The sequence below is a fragment of the Dendrobates tinctorius genome, unplaced genomic scaffold (genome assembly GCF_039654945.1).
Source record: "Dendrobates tinctorius isolate UK_male_01 unplaced genomic scaffold, ASM3965494v1 ptg000243l, whole genome shotgun sequence".
Taxonomy (NCBI): Eukaryota; Metazoa; Chordata; class Amphibia; order Anura; family Dendrobatidae; genus Dendrobates; species Dendrobates tinctorius.
The window spans coordinates 8,004,059-8,021,903 of record NW_027361910.1 but is presented as its reverse complement, the minus strand read 5'-3'; the positions used below and the strand labels follow the sequence as shown (position 1 = coordinate 8,021,903).

General features: G+C 45.8%; 1 protein-coding gene across 18 annotated transcripts in view; it reads right to left on the bottom strand.

Annotated features, from left to right (window-relative positions):
• Nucleotides 1-17,845, bottom strand: part of RIMBP2 (RIMS binding protein 2) — an 813,871-nt gene that overhangs the window by 29,731 nt on the left and 766,295 nt on the right. The window lies entirely within an intron of this gene.

The window sequence follows — 17,845 nt, the reverse complement described above, 5'->3', positions numbered from 1 at the left end:
TCCACACGCAAAGCCCTGTATAATAAATAATATATATATAATAAGTGCTCACATCGCCTATGGTTAAACACCCGCACACCAGAAGACTTTATCCACTTCAAATTTATGTTAAGAACCTATAAGGCTGCCCTTCACCTTGCCAAACAGACCTACTTCACCACCCTGATCTCACTAGCCAACAACCCCAAGAAACTTTTTGACATCTTTCGCTCCCTCCTCAGGCCGAAAGCACAAGCCCCTATCACAGACATTTGTGCTGATGACCTGGCCTCCCACTTTACAGAAAAAATAGATAATATCCATCAGGAAATCTGCTCCCAACCACCAAGTACTGTGACTCACATCCTTTCCTGCTTCTCCCCTGGCTCACTCTCCACATTTGATCCCATCACAGAAGTCTCCAGACTCCTCTCATCTGACCACATGCACTACCGACCCCATTCCCTCACAACTCCTCCAGTCTCTCTGTCCAGCTGTCACAACTCATCTAACTGCAATCTTTAATCTCTCCCTCTCCTGGGGCATTTTCCCATCCTTCAAATACGCCATTGTTACTCCATTACTAAAGAAACCCACTCTCGACCCATCCTGCACAAACTACAGACAAATCTCCAATCGCTCCTTCATCTCTAAACTTCTGGAGCGCCTAGTTTACTCCCACCTTACCCGTTACCTCTCCACTCACTCCCTTCTAGACCCTTCACAGTCCAGCTTCTGCCCCTACGTTCGAATGAAACTGCACACATCTAAGTGACCAATGACCTGACAGCAAAATGTAATGGTCACCACTGTCTGCTCATTCTTCTCGACCTATCTGCAGCTTTCGACACTGTTTACCACCATCTCCTACTCTCTAGGCTCCAGTCACTAGGCATTAAGGACACTGCTCTTTCCTGGTTCTCTTCCTATCTTTCTGACCGCTCCTTCAGTGTTTTGTTCTCTGGCTCAACGTCATCTCTTCTTCTCGCTGTTGGGGTACCTCAGGGCTGAATCCTTGGCCCCCTTCTCTTCTCTCTCTACACAGACCCAATTGGACAGACCATCAGCAGGTTTGGCTTTCAGTATTATCTTTATGCTGATGATACACAACTATATACGTCATTCCCCAACCTTACCCCCGCTGTACTACAGAACGCCAGTGACTGTCTGTCTGCAGTCTCCAACATCATGTCCGCTCTCTATCTGAAATTCAACCACTCCAAAACTGAACTTCTTCTGCTCCCGCCGTCCACTAACCTCCCTAAGTCTGACATTTCCCTCTCCGTGGGTGGCACCACAATAACACCTCGGCAGCAGGCGCGCTGTCTGAGTGTTATGTTTGACACCAATCTCTCCTTCACATCCCATATACAATCTCTTGCCCGCTCTTGCCACTTACACCTAAAGAACATCTCTAAAATCCGCCCTTTTCTCACCATGGAAACAAAAACCCTCACTGTAGCACTGATCCACTCCGGCCTGGATTAATGCAATGCTCTATTAATTGGCCTCCCCGTTACTCGACTATCCACAATCCAGTCCATACTTAATGCAGCAGCCTGGGTCATCAATCTGGCTAATCGGTACTCGGACACGTCCGATCTTCACCAGTCCTTACATTGGCTGCCCATTCATTATACGATCCAATTCAAATACTTGATCTCACCCACAAAGCTCTCCACAGTGCAGCACCCCCCTACATCTCCTCCCTCATTTCTGTCTATCGGCCTAATTGACCGCTGCTCTCTGCAAATAACTTTCGACTAACCTCTGCACTAATCCGTACCTCCCATGCCCGACTCCAAGACTTCTCCCGTGCTGCACAAATCCTCTGGAATGCTCTACCCCAAGAAATTAGGACTATCCACAATTTGCATAGTTTCAGGCGCTCCCTCAAAACACATTTGTTCAGAGCGGCCTATCACGCTCACTAATCAAAGTCATTCTATGTGTAAGTGTGCATGTGTAGCCCATTCACTATCTCCATCCATCCCTCACTCCCTCAAGATGGCTGGACATTGTAAATAAACTATTGTAAATACACACCTGTACTTTGTATCTCCCCACCTCATTGTAGATTGTAAGCTCTCACAAGCAGGGTCGTCTTATTTTGCTTTAATTATTGTATTGTTAACGTTGTTACTTATGACTTGTGTTTTGAAACTGTTAAACTGTAAAGCGCTGCGGAATATGTTGGCGGGAAGAAGGTGGACCCAGGCAACTATAGGCCGGTGAGTCTGACTTCTATACCAGGAAAGATCTTTGAACAAATTATTAAACAACATGTAAGTCAATACCTGGATAAGAATGAAGTGATCAAACAGAGTCAGCATGGGTTTGTAACTAATAAGTCATGTCAGACTAACTTAATTTCCTTCTATGACGGTATCACTGATTGGGTGGATCAAGGAAATGCTGTAGATATAGTATATCTTGACTTCAGCAAAGCATTTGACAAAGTCTCTCATACAATCCTTATTGAAAAAATGACTAAGTATGGAATGGACAAGGCAACTGTTAGGTGGATTCATAGCTGGCTTAGTGATCGGACCCAAAGAGTGGTCGTAAATGGCTGCACATCCAGTTGGAAGAATGTCTCAAGTGGGGTACCACAGGGCTCTGTCCTGGGCCCTGTATTGTTCAACATCTTTATCAACGATTTAGATGAAGGAATTGAGGGTAAACTGATTAAATTTGCTGATGACACAAAGCTAGGAGGGATAGCTAATACTAGAGAAGAGAGAGAGAGGATTCAAAAAGATTTAAATAAACTGGAGAAGTGGGCAGTAACTAACAGAATGGTTTTTAACGGAGAAATGCAAAGTACTACATCTGGGCAATAAAAATGAAAAAAGCATATATAGAATGGGAGGAATAGGGCTAAGTGACAGCACATGTGAAAAAGACTTGGGTATACTAATAGATCACAGACTGAATATGAGTCAACAGTGTGATGCAGCAGCAAAAAAGGCAAATGCAGTTCTAGGATGTATTAACAGAAGCATACAGTCTAGATCACGTGAAGTCATTATTTCCCTCTACTCCTCTTTGGTCAGACCTCATCTGGAATATTGTGTCCAGTTTTGGGCACCACATTTTAAAAAAGACATCAACAAACTGGAGCAAGTTCAGAAAAGAGCGACCAGAATGGTGACCGGTCTGCAAACCCTGTCTTATGAGGAAAGGTTGCAGGATTTGGGAATGTTTAGTTTGCAAAAGAGAAGACTGAGAGGAGACTTAATTGCTGTCTACAAATATCTAAAGGGCTGTCACATTGTAGAAGGATCAACTTTATTCTCATTTGCACAAGGAAAGACTAGAAGCAATGGGATGAAACTGAATGGGAGGAGACACAGATTAGATATTAGAAAAAACTTTTTGACAGTTAGAGTGATCAATGAGTGGAACAGGCTGCCACGAGAAGTGGTGAGTTCTCCTTCAATGGAAGTCTTCAAACAGAGGCTGGACAGACATCTGACTGGGATGATTTAGCGAATCCTGCTTTGAGCAGGGGGTTGGACCAGATGGCCCAGGAGGTCCCTTCCAACTCTACGATTCTATGATTCTATATAAATAAAGATTATTATTTATTATTAAGTGTCTAATCTAGTATATACATATATGTATATACAGCTCTTGCAAAACTTAATAGACCACCACATGAAAACCCTGTCATGGGCAGCCCATTCTCCAGACCTGAACCTCATTGAAACCTTTGGAATATAATCAAGAGGATGATGGATGGTCACAAACCATCAAACCAAGAAGAACTGCTTAAATTTTTGCGCCAGAAGCAGTGTGAAAGGCTGGTGGCAAGCATGCCAAGACGCATGAAAGCTGTTTTTAAAAATCATGGTTATTCCACAAAATATTGATTTCAGAACTCTTCCTGAGTTAAAACTTTAGTATTGTTGTTTCTAAATGATTATGAACTTGTTTTCTTTGCATTATTTGAGGTCTGAAAGCACAGGGTTTGTTTTTTAATTTTTACCATTTTTCTTTGTCAGAAAAAAAATACAAAATTTATTGCTTGGAAATTCGGAGACATGTCAGAAGTTTATAGACTAAACGAACAATTTACATTTTACTCAAAAATATACCTATAAAGAGAAAAATCAGACAAACTGAACATTTGAAAGTGGTCTCTTAATTTTTGCCAAAGCTGTATACATATATATATACTGTATGTATATATATATATATCTAATATACTGTATAAAGCTCAAGTTTGTGTATGTATGTGTGTATGTCCGGAATTGGCATCCGCACCGTCGCAGCTACAGCCACAAAATTTGGCACAGTCACACGTCTGGACCCCAAGAGTGTCCTAGGCTATGTTGTGAGGCGAAATTTTAACCCCGCGCGCTCCAATTCACCTGACAATTTTGCCCCTATCTACATAATGGGGAAAAAGTGTGTGTGTATCAAGCCCCGCCCCTCATTATGATGTCATAATGGTTGCCATGGCGACGCTGATGTCATCATAGGTTGCAAGCCCCGCCGCTCATTATGATCTCATAATGGTTGACTATGGGATGGAGGATGTGTGATGGGTATATGGGCATGGGATGGAGGATGTGTGATGGGTATATGGGCACTGGACTATGGGATGGAGGATATGTATGATGGGTATATGGGCATGGGACTATGAGATGAAGGATGTGTGATGGGTATATGGGCACTCGACTATGGAATGGCGAATATGTATGATGGGTATATGGGCATGGGATGGAGGATGTGTGATGGGTATATGGGCACTCGACTATGGGATGGAGGATATGTATGATGGGTATATGGGCACGGGCCTATGGGATCGTGGATATGTATGATGTGTATATGGGCATGGGACTATGGGATGGAGGATAATTAAAATTTGCTATAACTAACCACAGTTAGTTACTATACCCGGGCAGTGCCGGGCTCACAGTATATATACACTGCTCAAAAAAATAAAGGGAACACTTAAACCACCGAGTTTAAATCCAAGTAAATCAAACTTCTGTGAAATCAAACTGTCCACTTAGAAAGCAACACTGTTTGACAATCAATTTCACATGCTGTGCAAATGGAATAGACAACAGATGGAAATTATTGGCAATTATCAAGACACCCTCAAAAAAGGAGTGGTTCTGCAGGTGGGGCCACAGAATGTTGGTTGTGCTTTCACACTAGTGGTAGCATGAGACAGACTCTACAACCCACACAAGTGGCTCAGGTAGTGCAGCTCATCCAGGATGGCACATCAATGCGAGCTGTGGCAAGAAGGCTTGCTGTGTCTGTCAGCCTAGTGTCCAGACGCTGGAGGCGCTACCAGGAGACAGGCCAGTACACCAGGAGACTTGGAGGGGGCCATAGGAGGGCAACAAGCCAGCAGCAGGACCGCTACCTCTGCTTTTGTGCAAGGAGGAACAGGAGAAGCACTGCCAGAGCCCTGCAAAATGACTGCGATTGGACATCAGGAGTTTCTGATTGGATTTAAGGCAGCCGACTCCCTAGTTTCTTGCTGGTGATTTTTCCTGACTGTGGCTTCTGGCTTCCAGTTTGGTTCCTGCCTTCCTAAAGCTAAGTTTTCTCTGCTATTGTTCATATGAGTTTTTGTCTGGTTTACTTAGTTTTTGTGTTCAGCCAGCCCTAGCTGGGACTGGGCTGAATCCCCATTTTGTCTCTGATCAGTTGATCTCTTTTGCTCTGTCTTCAGAATATACCTGAGTGCTGATATAGTGTTTTGAAGTCTAGCGACTTCAGGGCCTATTTCTATCAGACGTGTTGGACATTTTTTGGCAGGGTTTTTTGCGTGATTGCAGACAGCAGCTTTTCTTTCCTGTCCTTTCTAGTTAGTGAGGGCCCCATCGTTTGCTCAGCCTATCTTTCTATCTGTGTCTGTGTTTTCATCTTGTTTCACCGACAATACATGTTGGGGGCTGTCTATTGCTTTGGGGTCTGCTCTGGGGCAGTTTAGATTTTCCCTTTCTTTCTTTAGGCTTCTTTAGTTCTCCGGCCATAACGAGGCATCTAGGACCACCGTAGGCACGCTCCACGGCTACTGCTAGTTGTTGTAGATAGGATCAGGGGTCTGCAATCTGCTAGTTACCAACCTCTCCGGTTTTCTGGGCTTAGCTTGCTTTTTGTTTTTTCCTCCTCGGTGACTCATTCATAACAGCATCACCAGCCATACCGCAGATTCTAGGGTACTTTAAAGCAGGAGAGAATTGTAAAAAAAAAAAAAAGTGTCAGATTTTTTTTTTTTTTGTATGTATATTTTCTCTTTTTTTTTTTTCTGGGGCCGTAGGACGATTTTTTTTTTTTTTTTCTCCTTGATTGAGATTAAGCAATTGTCGGATCGTGTGGAGCAGCTCGCTGCTGAAGTGCGGGGAATTTCCGCCTATCTCACTCATTCACATGCTGTTGAACCAAGGATCCCTGCTCCTGATGTGTTCTGGGGATCGGTCTAAATTTTTGAATTTTAAGAATAATTGTAAATTATTTCTTGCCTTGAAACCTAACTCATCGGGGAGCTCTGCGCAGCAGGTTAAAATTGTCATCTCCTTGCTGCACGGCTATCCCCAGGATTGGGCGTTTTCTTTGACACCTGAAGATCCTGTTTTGACTAATGTGGATGCATTTTTTCAAGCCTTGGGGTTGTTATATGATGAACCTAATGCTATTGATCAAGCTGAGAGAGCCCTATTGGCATTGAACCAGGGTCAGGATCCTGCAGAGTTATACTGTCAGAAATTCCGAAAGTGGGCGGTCCTTGCTCCCTGGAATGATAGTGCATTGGCAGCTCTTTTTCGGAAGAGTTTGTCTGAGACTTTAAAAGATACTATGGTGGGATTTCCTGTTCCCTCTGGTCTTGACGATTCTATGTCATTAGCCATTCAAGTTGATCGGCGTTTACGTGAACGCAAGACTACACGGGAGGCGCTGCCACATTTTGAACAAATGTCTGAACCTATGCAATGTGATGGAGTTTTGTCTAGGGCGCAACGTCAGGAGTTTAGAAGGCGTAATAAGCTGTGTTTTTTCTGTGGAGATGCCTCTCATGTTATTTCTGTCTGCCCTAAACGAGAGAAACGTTTTGCACACACATCTGCTGTGGGTGGTGTACAACCGAAGTTTCTTTTGGCAATTACTCTGATCTGCTCCTTATCCACATTTTCTGCGAGGGCTTTTGTGGATTCAGGAGCGGCCTTGAATCTAATGGACTTGGATTTTGCTAAACGTTGTGGTTTTCCTATGACACCTCTGCGGACGCCTATTCCTTTGAGGGGTATTGATGCTACTCCTTTGGCGAAGAAAAAAATCTCAGTTTTGGACCCAAGTGATAATGCGGGTCGCCCCAGACCACCAAGAAAATTGCAGATTTTTGGTGTTGCATAATTTACATGATACCATTGTTCTGGGTTTTTCCTGGTTGCAAATCCATAATCCAGTTTTGGATTGGAAATCTGTGTCTGTTTGTGAGTTGGGGTTGTCGGTGTGCTCTTGGCGACACTCCTGTTTTCTCCACCTCTCCCCAGTCGCATGATGTTCCTGACTATTTGGCTGATTTTTATGATGTATTATGAGTTGAGACCTGGGTGTAAATTTCCCAAGGGTCGACTTTTCAATTTATCTGTACCCGAACATGAGGCTATGCGATCTTATATTAAGGAGTCGTTGGAGAAGGGTCATATTAGACCATCCTCTTCGCCCTTAGGTGCTGGGTTTTTTTTCGTGGCCAAGAAAGATGGTTCATTAAGGCCTTGTATTGACTATCATTCCATCAACAAAATTACGGTTAAATTTCAGTATCCGTTACCCCTTATTTCTGATTTATTCTCCAGAGTTAAAGGTGCTTGCTGGTTTACTAAGCTTGACCTCAGGGGGGCGTATAATCTTATTCGCATCAAGCATGGGGATGAATGGTAGACGGCGTTTAATACTCCGGAGGGACATTTTGAGTACCTAGTGATGCCTTTTGGGCTCACTAATGCCCCTTCTGTCTTCCAATCCTTCATGAATGATATTTTCCGGGACTTTGTGGATAAATTTTTGATCATCTATCTGGATGATATTTTGATCTTTTCCAGGGATTGGGATTCTCATGTGGAACATGTTCGGACTGTGTTCCGGATTTTGAGGGAGAATTCCTTGTATGTTAAGGGATCGAAGTGCCTTTTTGGTGTACAGAGGATTTCATTTTTGGGATTTATTTAGTCTCCGTCAACTATTGAAATGGACCCGGCCAAGGTACAGGCCATTTATGATTGGGTTCAACCCACTTCTTTGAAGGCTCTCCAGAAGTTTTTGGGTTTTGCTAATTTTTATCGTAAATTTATAGCTAATTTTTCTGGTATTGCTAAACCACTGACTGATTTAACTAAGAAGGGTGCTGATGTGCTGAATTGGTCTTCAGAGGCTGTTTCGGCCTTTCAGGAGCTGAAGCGGAGGTTCACTACTGCTCCGGTTTTGCGGCAACCTGATGTCTCACTTCCTTTTCAGGTGGAGGTAGACGCTTCAGAGATTGGTGCAGGAGCTGTTTTGTCCCAAAAAGATCCGGTGACGTCTAAAATGAATCCCTGTGCCTTCTTTTCCCGAAAGTTCTCCCCATCTGAACGCAACTATGATGTGGGGAATCGGGAATTGTTAGCCATGAAATGGGCATTTGAGGAGTGGAGACATTGGTTGGAGGGAGCTAGACATCAAGTTGTGGTCCTCACTGACCACAAGAATTTGATTTACCTTGAGTCGGCGAAACGCTTGAATCCTAGACAGGCTAGGTGGGCCTTGTTTTTTACACGTTTTGATTTTGTGGTCTCCTTTCTTCCAGGCACTAAGAATGTTAAGGCAGACGCCCTTTCTAGGAGTTTTTTTGCCGATTCTCCTATTGTGACCAAGCCTACTACCATCCTAGGTGAGGGGGTAGTTCTTTCTGCCATCTCGCCCGATTTGAAACGTGCCCTGGAAGAATTCCAGGAGGACAAACCTGAGCGTTGTCCTATGGGAAAATTGTATGTTCCTGACCAGTGGAGGAAGAGAGTGATGTCTGAAGTTCATTGCTTCGCATTGGCTGGTCATCCGGGTATTTTTGGTACCAGAGATTTGGTGAGTCGGTCTTTTTGGTGGCCCGCCTTATCTCGTGATATCAGGAATTTTGTGCAGTCCTGTGGGACTTGTTCCCGGTCTATACCCTGTTCTCGCTCTAGTGGGTTGTTGATGCCCTTCCCGGGCCTAAGAGGCCATGGACCCATATTTCAATGGATTTTATTTCTGATCTTCCTGTCTCTCAGAGAATGACTGTTATCTGGGTGATTTGTGATAGATTCTCTAAGATGGTCCATCTTGTACCACTCCCAAAGTAGCCATCTTCCTCAGAGTTGGTACCCTTGTTTTTACAACAGGTGGTTCGGTTGCATGGGATTCCTGAGAACATTGTATCGGACAGAGGAGTTCAGTTTGTTTCCAGATTCTGGAAAGCCTTTTGTTCCAAGCTGGGAATTCAGTTGTCCTTCTCCTCTGCGTTTCACCCTCAGACCAATGGGCAGACGGAGAGAACAAACCAGACTTTGGAGTCCTATTTGAGATGTTTTATATCTGCTGATCAGGATGATTGGGTTTCATTTTTGCCCTTGGCCGAATTCGCTTTAAATAATAGAGCTAGTTCTGCCACCTTGATGTCGCCCTTTTTCTGTAACTTTGGGTTTCATCCTCGATTTTCTTCAGGGCAAGTGGAATCTTCAGCCTGCCCAGGTGTTGACACTGTGGTAGAGAGAATGCAGCAGATTTGGGACCAAGTAGTGGATAAGTTGTCTCTCTCCCAGGAAAAGGCCCAGCGGTTTTCTAACCGGCATAGGACCATTGGTCCCCGGTTTAAAGTGGGTGATATGGTTTGGTTGTCATCAAAGAATATCTCTCACTTCTTCCAAATGAACGAAGGGAGTACTGAGGCCACAACGGTATGGGATGCCATGAAGGCGTTTACGAGGGGACTTTTTATAAGTGAGATTGCGAGGTGTAAGACCAAAACTAAATTGGCAGATCAACAAATAAAGGATGACCTGAAAAGAGCGGAGGCAGACATGATTTTGGCACCAACAAGTGAAGCTCACAATAGACTAAAATTGGCTCAGGAGGCAGTTGATAAACTGCACATGATGCAAGCTGAGAGGAAAAGGGCATTTCAGCAAGCCCAATTCTTTGAAGAAGGAGAGAGAGTGGGTCACTTGTTGGCGGTGATATCTGCGGCACAGAGAGAGTCTTCCAGGGTGTATAAACTGAGAGATCAAACAGGGGTGACTCTGACAGACACAAAGGACATACTGGAAGTCTTCAAGGCATATTACATGGCACTGTACACTTCGAGAGCATGGGACACAGAGGGGGATGTGGAGAATTTTTTGGAAGGCATTTCACTACCTAAATTGTCTGAGGAAGATAGGTTGAGGTTGGAAGAACCTGTGAGTGTGAAGGAGGTGGAATGTGCAATACTGTCTATGCCCAATAACAAATCACCGGGAGCTGATGGTCTGCCTGGGGAGGTGTACAGGGAGTTAGTGGAACTGCTGGCTCCGAAATTGAAATCTGTGTTTGATGAGGCTTTAGTGACGGGGCACTGCCGAGATCAATGGAGGAAGCGGTGATAGTAGTTCTGCCGAAGGAGGGAAAAGATCCCATGGATGCGGAGTCGTACAGGCCCATTTCGTTGTTGACAATGGATGTCAAAATACTCGCTAAGATCCTGGCCACCCGGCTCACCGGGGTTGCGCATACCATTATACACGAGGACCAGTCGGGCTTTATGCCTAACCGCTCCACGGCTGTTAACTTAAGAAGATTATTTCTTAATATGCAACTGCCTGCTGATAATGGTGGCAGGAGAATAGTGATGTCATTGGACGCTAGAAAAGCATTTGATAGCATGGAATGGCAATACTTATGGAAAATCATGGAACTGATGGGATTCGGCCCCGCGTTCATGGCCTGGGTGAAGTTTTTGTATTCATCCCCAAAGGCGGTAGTTAAGGTGAATGGAGAACATTCCGGGATGTTTGACTTGCATAGGGGCACAAGGCAGGGGTGTCCGCTGTCCCCGCTATTGTTCGCGGTGGCAGTGGAGCCCAAGATCAGAGCTGAGAGGGGAGTGGTCGGATTTAAATTTGGGAAGCTGGAAGAAAAAATATCATTGTATGCCGACGACATCCTGTTGTTTTTGGAAAGTGCAGGAGAGACACTGGGGTGCACGATGGATGTAATTAAACAATTTGGAAGCATTTCGGGACGAGATAAATTGGCACAAGTCTTATGTCATGGCTGTGGATAGAGCAATAGAAGCGGAGGAGATAGATGAGAGGGGGAAACTAGTTTCACAGTTTAGATACCTAGGGATATGGGTAGCTCTTCCACTGTTGCGATTCACGGATCTGAATTTGGTTCCTCTGCTAGAGAAATTTAAAGGGAAAATAGGTGCATGGTGCAAACTGGCTTTAACGGTAACGGGTAGAACTAACCTGATTAAGATGGTCCTTATGCCACAACTAATGTACGTTTTGCACAATTCGCCGATATGGCTACCAAAAAAATGGTTTTGGGGCATTGATTCTATCTTCAGATCCTTGATATGGGGCAAGAGGCAGGCACGGATTAAATTTGGAACTCTTCAAAAAGGGAAGGAAGAGGGAGGACTGGCCGCACCAAGTCCATGGGTCTATTTCTTGGCAGTACAGGGCCAGCATGTCAGGGGGTGGAGAGAGCTCGATTGTGGAGGAGCAGCTCACCAGGTGCTGGTACATGTGACGGAGAGACGCCCACTTATCCAGGGTCTAGAGGATGGTACCTTTAAGAAACTGGGAGCACCATATCCTACCATAGGCATGATTCAGAAGGTATGGGACACCATTAAAAGGATCAGAGGGGTGGATGAGCTGACTAGGTACTCACCGGTGTGGGACAATGAGCATCTGCCGGAACTTAATAAGCTGCATCAAATGGGCAATTGGAAGGCGAAAGTAGTGAGATATGTGTGCCAGCTGCAGAGTGGAACAGACCTGAAGACCTTTGAGACATTGAGAGAGGAATTTGATTTGCCTTCGGTATGGGGGTTTTAATACTATATGCTTCGACATGCTTGGAGGGCACAGTGTAGATTGGGAGCCATGACGGTTCAGGGCGACATTGTACTAGACTTTGTGTGTATGAAGGGAGGGACAAAGGGAGTTATATCGAGCATATATCATGACTAACTACACTCTTATCTGGGGGACAATCACCTCACTGCAAAGAGTAAATGGGAAAGGGAGGTGGGTACCCTCACAACAACAATGGGAGGCTATTCTTGAATATGTCCCGAAGATCTCTCTAAGCGAGCAGGCACGGCTCTCCCAATTATATGTAATACATAGAACATACAAAACACCGCTGGTCCTATTCAAGGCGGGCTTGAGGGGAGACTCTAGCTGCCCTAGATGTGGCACAGACTAGGCCGGACTGTTACATATGTTATGGTCGTGTCCGCGGCTGGTGGCATACTGGCTGGTCGTAATCAACAAAATTGAGAGCTTATGCATGTACGCTCGACAGGAATCCAGTGCTGTGTGTTTTGGGGGAGGTGTATGGGATACCTGTCTCAGAACATTACAAGGTGGCAATAGCGAGGTTGCTGTATGTGGCACGCAAACTAATAGCACGAAAATGGAAGGATTCTGAACCCCCCACTAGGAGGGAATTTATTGCTCAGACACGTACGGTAATGCATTTAGAGGAAAGCATTTACAGGCGAAGGCATGGTGAAAGAACTTTCGAAAAAATATGGTCCGCCTGGATGGCGGTGATATGATTACTAAGACTCTCAAGTATACCCGGCATAAGGAGTTTTGGGGGAGGGGGGAGGGGGGGATGGCTTTGATTGTATTATTACAAGATATGTGAATTGTTACATGTATATTGATATCCACTGTTTATTGTTTAAAATCTATTGAAACCTAAATAAAAATAACTGTTTTTTTAAAAAAAAAGAATATCTCTATGAAGGTGGCTTCTCCAAATTTCAAGCCAAGATTTATTGGACCTTACAAGATTTTGGAGATTCTTAATCCGGTTTCTTTTCGATTGGCTCTTCCTGTTACGTTTAAGATCCATAATGTGTTTCATAAGTCGCTGTTGAAGAGATATGTTGAGCCAGTAGTTCCTATGGCTGCACCTCCTGACCCTGTATTGGTTGAAGATAATGTGGAATATGAGGTAGAGAAAATACTGGATTCTCGTCTGGCTTGACGGAGACTCCAGTATTTGGTCAAGTGGAAGGGTTATGGCCAGGAGGACAATTCTTGGGTCTCTGCCTCTGATATTCATGTCGATAGATTGGTTCGTGCTTTTCATCGGGCCCATCCTGATCGGCCCGGTGGCGTGGATGAGGGTTCGATGACCCCTCCTCAAGGGGGGGTACTGTTGTAAGCTCATTTTCGGGTTTGCCTCTGGCTTCTTGTGAGGGTTATGGAGCTGGCTGTGCTGACAGAGGAGTAGTGAGTTCTCTATCCGGACTTCCTCTGTTGGTGAAGGGAGGTAATGAAGCTGATCTAAATGGCAGAGACCGGCCACCTGAGGAAGAGGACTGCGATTGGACATCAGGAGTTTCTGATTGGATTTAAGGCAGCCGACTCCCTAGTTTCTTGCTGGTGATTTTTCCTGACTGTGGCTTCTGGTTTCCAGTTTGGTTCCTGCCTTCCTAAAGCTAAGTTTTCTCTGCTGTTGTTCATATGAGTTTTTGTCTGGTTTACTTAGTTTTTGTGTTCAGCCAGCCCTGGCTGGGACTGGGCTGAATCCCCATTTTGTCTCTGATCAGTTGATCTCTTTTGCTCTGTCTTCAGAATATACCTGAGTGCTGATATAGTGATTTGAAGTCTAGCGACTTCAGGGCCTTTTTCTATCAGACGTGTTGGACATTTTTTGGCAGGGTTTTTTGCGTGATTGCAGACAGCAGCTTTTCTTTCCTGTCCTTTCTAGTTAGTGAGGGCCCCATCGTTTGCTCAGCCTATCTTTCTATCTGTGTCTGTGTTTTCATCTTGTTTCACCGACAATACATGTTGGGGGCTGTCTATTGCTTTGGGGTCTGCTCTGGGGCAGTTTAGATTTTCCCTTTCTTTCTTTAGGCTTATTTAGTTCTACGGCCGTGATGAGGCGTCTAGGACCACCGTAGGCACGCTCCACGGCTACTGCTAGTTGTGGATAGGATCAGGGGTCTGCAATCCGCTAGTTACCAACCTCTCCGGTTTTCTGGGCTTAGCTTGCTTTTTGTTTTTTCCTCCTCGGTGACTCATTCATAACACCTGTGTTTCCCATAGCAACCAATCACTAAGCATCTTTCATTTCATTCATTTCACCAGGGCTGTTTAAAAGATGAAAGCTGAGCTGTGATTGGTTGCTAAGAGCAACACTTTTCCTTGTAGACAGTCATGGTAACTGAGGCCTATTATTCTTATTATTTCTATCGTGTTATTATTCTTCTGTAAAGTTGGAAATAACACAATTTATTACCGTGCCGACACAGACCACCCTCTGACACAGACTGCAGGGGGATCCCAGAATCAGGAACTTCTCTTTGTCTGGCATGAAGCATCCTCATTAACTTAAAAATTCAAACACAGATTAAAAAAAGAAACACAAGACTGATTTCTCCAACCCAGGTATCATTTTAATCAGTATATCAGCACCAACCTGACAATGTTGGCTCTGATGGGATAATGTGGGATATTAGGGGTAGTAGTCCGGTGGCTCTGGCTGACGGGATGATGTGGGATATTAGGGGTAGTAGTCCGGTGGCTCTGACGGGATGATGTGGGATATTAGTGGTAGTATTCCGGTGGCTCTGGCTGACGGGATGATGTGGGACTGTGACGGGCGTCAGCTTAAGCTGAGTCGTTTTCCTTTTTTGAATGAGTGGACCCTCTGGGCCGTGGCACCCACCCACCTAGGGCGAGCTAACCTAGTGAGAATCTAGCCCCTATACAGGGAGTGTCAGGGGCAAGACCAAGGGGGTGAGCCACCACAGCAGCTGGAACAGACGGCCGGCTCAGGGAAACAAGACAAGGTGAGACAAGACGTTAGTTCAAAGTAACTTCATTAAGGAACACTTCAGGGTCAAACAGGTACCAAACATAAACACACTGGAAACACATGGCAAAGTGCGTGCAGGGGCACGCCGAGGTCCAAGGCATGGTACGTGCAGATGGTAGGCAGGGCACGATGAGTTCGGACTCCGGACAGAGGACTACGATCAACCGGGACATCAGACTCTGTAGCTCTGTAGGTGATCGGCAGGATCCGGACATCCGAAAGTAAACCAGGATTCCATGCAAGGAGACAAGATAAGGTTAGCGACATGATGCGTGTCAATGAACACGCCCGGGTCAGGTTCCCAGGACGGAGGCCTGCGCATGCCAAGGGGCATGCCAGGGACAGGTACAAGGACGGAGGCCTGCGCGTGCGAGGACACGCCAGGGACAGAGTACAAAGACGGAGGCCTGCGCATGCCATGGGGCATTCCAGGAACAAGGACGGAGGCCTGCGCGTGCAGAGGGCATGCCAGGGACAAAGTACAAGGACAGAGGGCACGCCAGGGACAGGTACAGGAACGGTGGTCTGCACATGCCAAGAGGCATGCCAGGGACACAGGCAAGATAGGGTGCAGAGCAAAGAGCAAAAGACTTTGTGCAAGAGTAGCACGAAAAGGCACAGTGCGAAAACCAGCGTGTGTGCAAGGGAGCACGGAAACCACGGCTGGGGCACCGGCAGGTGGTACCGATGGTGGCATAAGCAGGCGGGCACGACTTAGAGGCAGCACAGCTGCGGCTCACACAGCCGGTAACCACTATAGCACTGGACGACGGGCACAGCTGAGGCACACAGGCGAGCACAACTAGAGGCGGCACGGCTGAGGCACAACAGGCAGGCACAGGGCGACCAGGCACGTGCACGAGGGCATGGAGCCACAAGGCAGGGCTAGGCAAAGGTACAGGACAGAGACGCGTGCGAAACAGCACGGCAAAGCCTAGTACGAAAAGTGCAAGGGCGCACGAAACAGGGTACAGAGCGGAGGCCTGCATGTGTAGAAAGACACGTCAGGGAGAGGCACAGAACGTAGCATAACAAGGAAGCATAGAGAGGACAACAAAGCACGAAGGACAACACGAGACAGCACCAGACAAGAGACGGAATGCGAGCACGGAGCGTGTGCAGAGACGCACGACAGAGCAGAGTGCAAGGGCACAGAATAGAGGGAGCAACTCAGCAGACCAAGCAGCCATGCAGGGAAGCAACGCAATACTCAGGCCCTGAGCATAGGAAGGGGCGGTCTGATATAGGGCATAGCACCTCCACTTCCGGGTCAGGACCAGGGAAGAACTTCCAGTTCAGATCCTCCAGGATCACAGGGAGCAGTCACATGATCAGGATTCCAGACATGCAGGGATGATTGCAGAACCAGTGCTGAAACCTAGGCAGGTCACATGATCAGAGTTCCAGACATGCAGAGATGATTGCAGAACCAGCTTATGCTGGAGCATAGGAAGGACACATGATCAGGGGTTCTACACATGACGAGACGATCACAGAAGGCAGAGCAGAAACGCAGGCATCCCGCAGCTCAACAGTCATGAGGTGAGTGTGCACACTGCTTTAGGGAACATGCAGGATAGCAGACATGAGATGCGCGTGCACACCGCTCCAGGGGTCATAAGGCAAAACAGACATGGCGGACATGGCGAGCATTACAGGGACATTAGGGGTAGGAGTCCTGTGGCTCTGGCTGATGGGAAGATGTGGGATATTAGGGGTAGTTGTCCGGTGGCTCGGGCTGACGGGATGATGTGGGATATTAGGGGTAGTCTGGTGGCTCTGATGGGATGATGTGGAATATTAGGGGTAGTAGTCCGGTGGCTCTGGCTGACGGGATGATGTGGGCTATTAGAGGTTGTAGTCCGGTGATTCTGGTTGACGGGATGATGTGAAATATTAGTGGTAGTAGTCCGGTGGCTCTGATGGGATGATGTGGAATATTAGTCGTAGTAATCTGGCAGCTCTGGCTGACGGGATGATGTGGAATATTAGTGGTAGCAGTCCGGTGGCTCTGGCTGACGGGATGATGTGGGATATTAGGGGTAGTAGTCCAGTAGCTCTGGCTGTGACGGGATGATGTGGGATATTAGGGGTAGTAGTCCGGTAGCTCTGGCTGACGGGATGATGTGGGATATTAGGGGCAGTCCAGTGGCTCGGGATGATGTGGGATATTAGGGGTAGTAGTCCGGTAGCTCTGGCTGATGGGATGATGTGGAATATTACAGTGAGTGTGGCTATGTGGAGTGTGCGGGGCTATGCACTCAGCTTTATATATAATCATTATAATTTGTTATAACTAACCACAGTTAGTTACTATGCCCGCGCAACGCCAGGCTCTTCAGCTAGTAGTTAATAAATATTAAATAAGTAGTACAATATATAACCTAGTAACAGCAGATTTCTGAGAAATTCAATAAGCTGCAGTAGAAACATGAGTTTTCCAACTTTGTGTGTTGAAGCAAACAATAAGATATAAAAAATACGTTAACTTTTTCTGCAGTGCCACTATCCTGACGCACTTTTCAGCAGGCGGGCATTCTTTTGGGGTAAGACATATACATATGAAAGACAAAGTGGTTATAAATCCATATACAAACATAAGAGTATCATGTTATATTTTTCACTATATACCCATAACATGATACTCTTATGTTTGCATACGTACTGTATTTATGACCACTGTGTCTTTCATATGTATATATAAAAATACTTATGCACTCGTATCTTTTTGTTCTATTGTTGCAAATGTTCATATACTACCTTGTTACTTACGTGC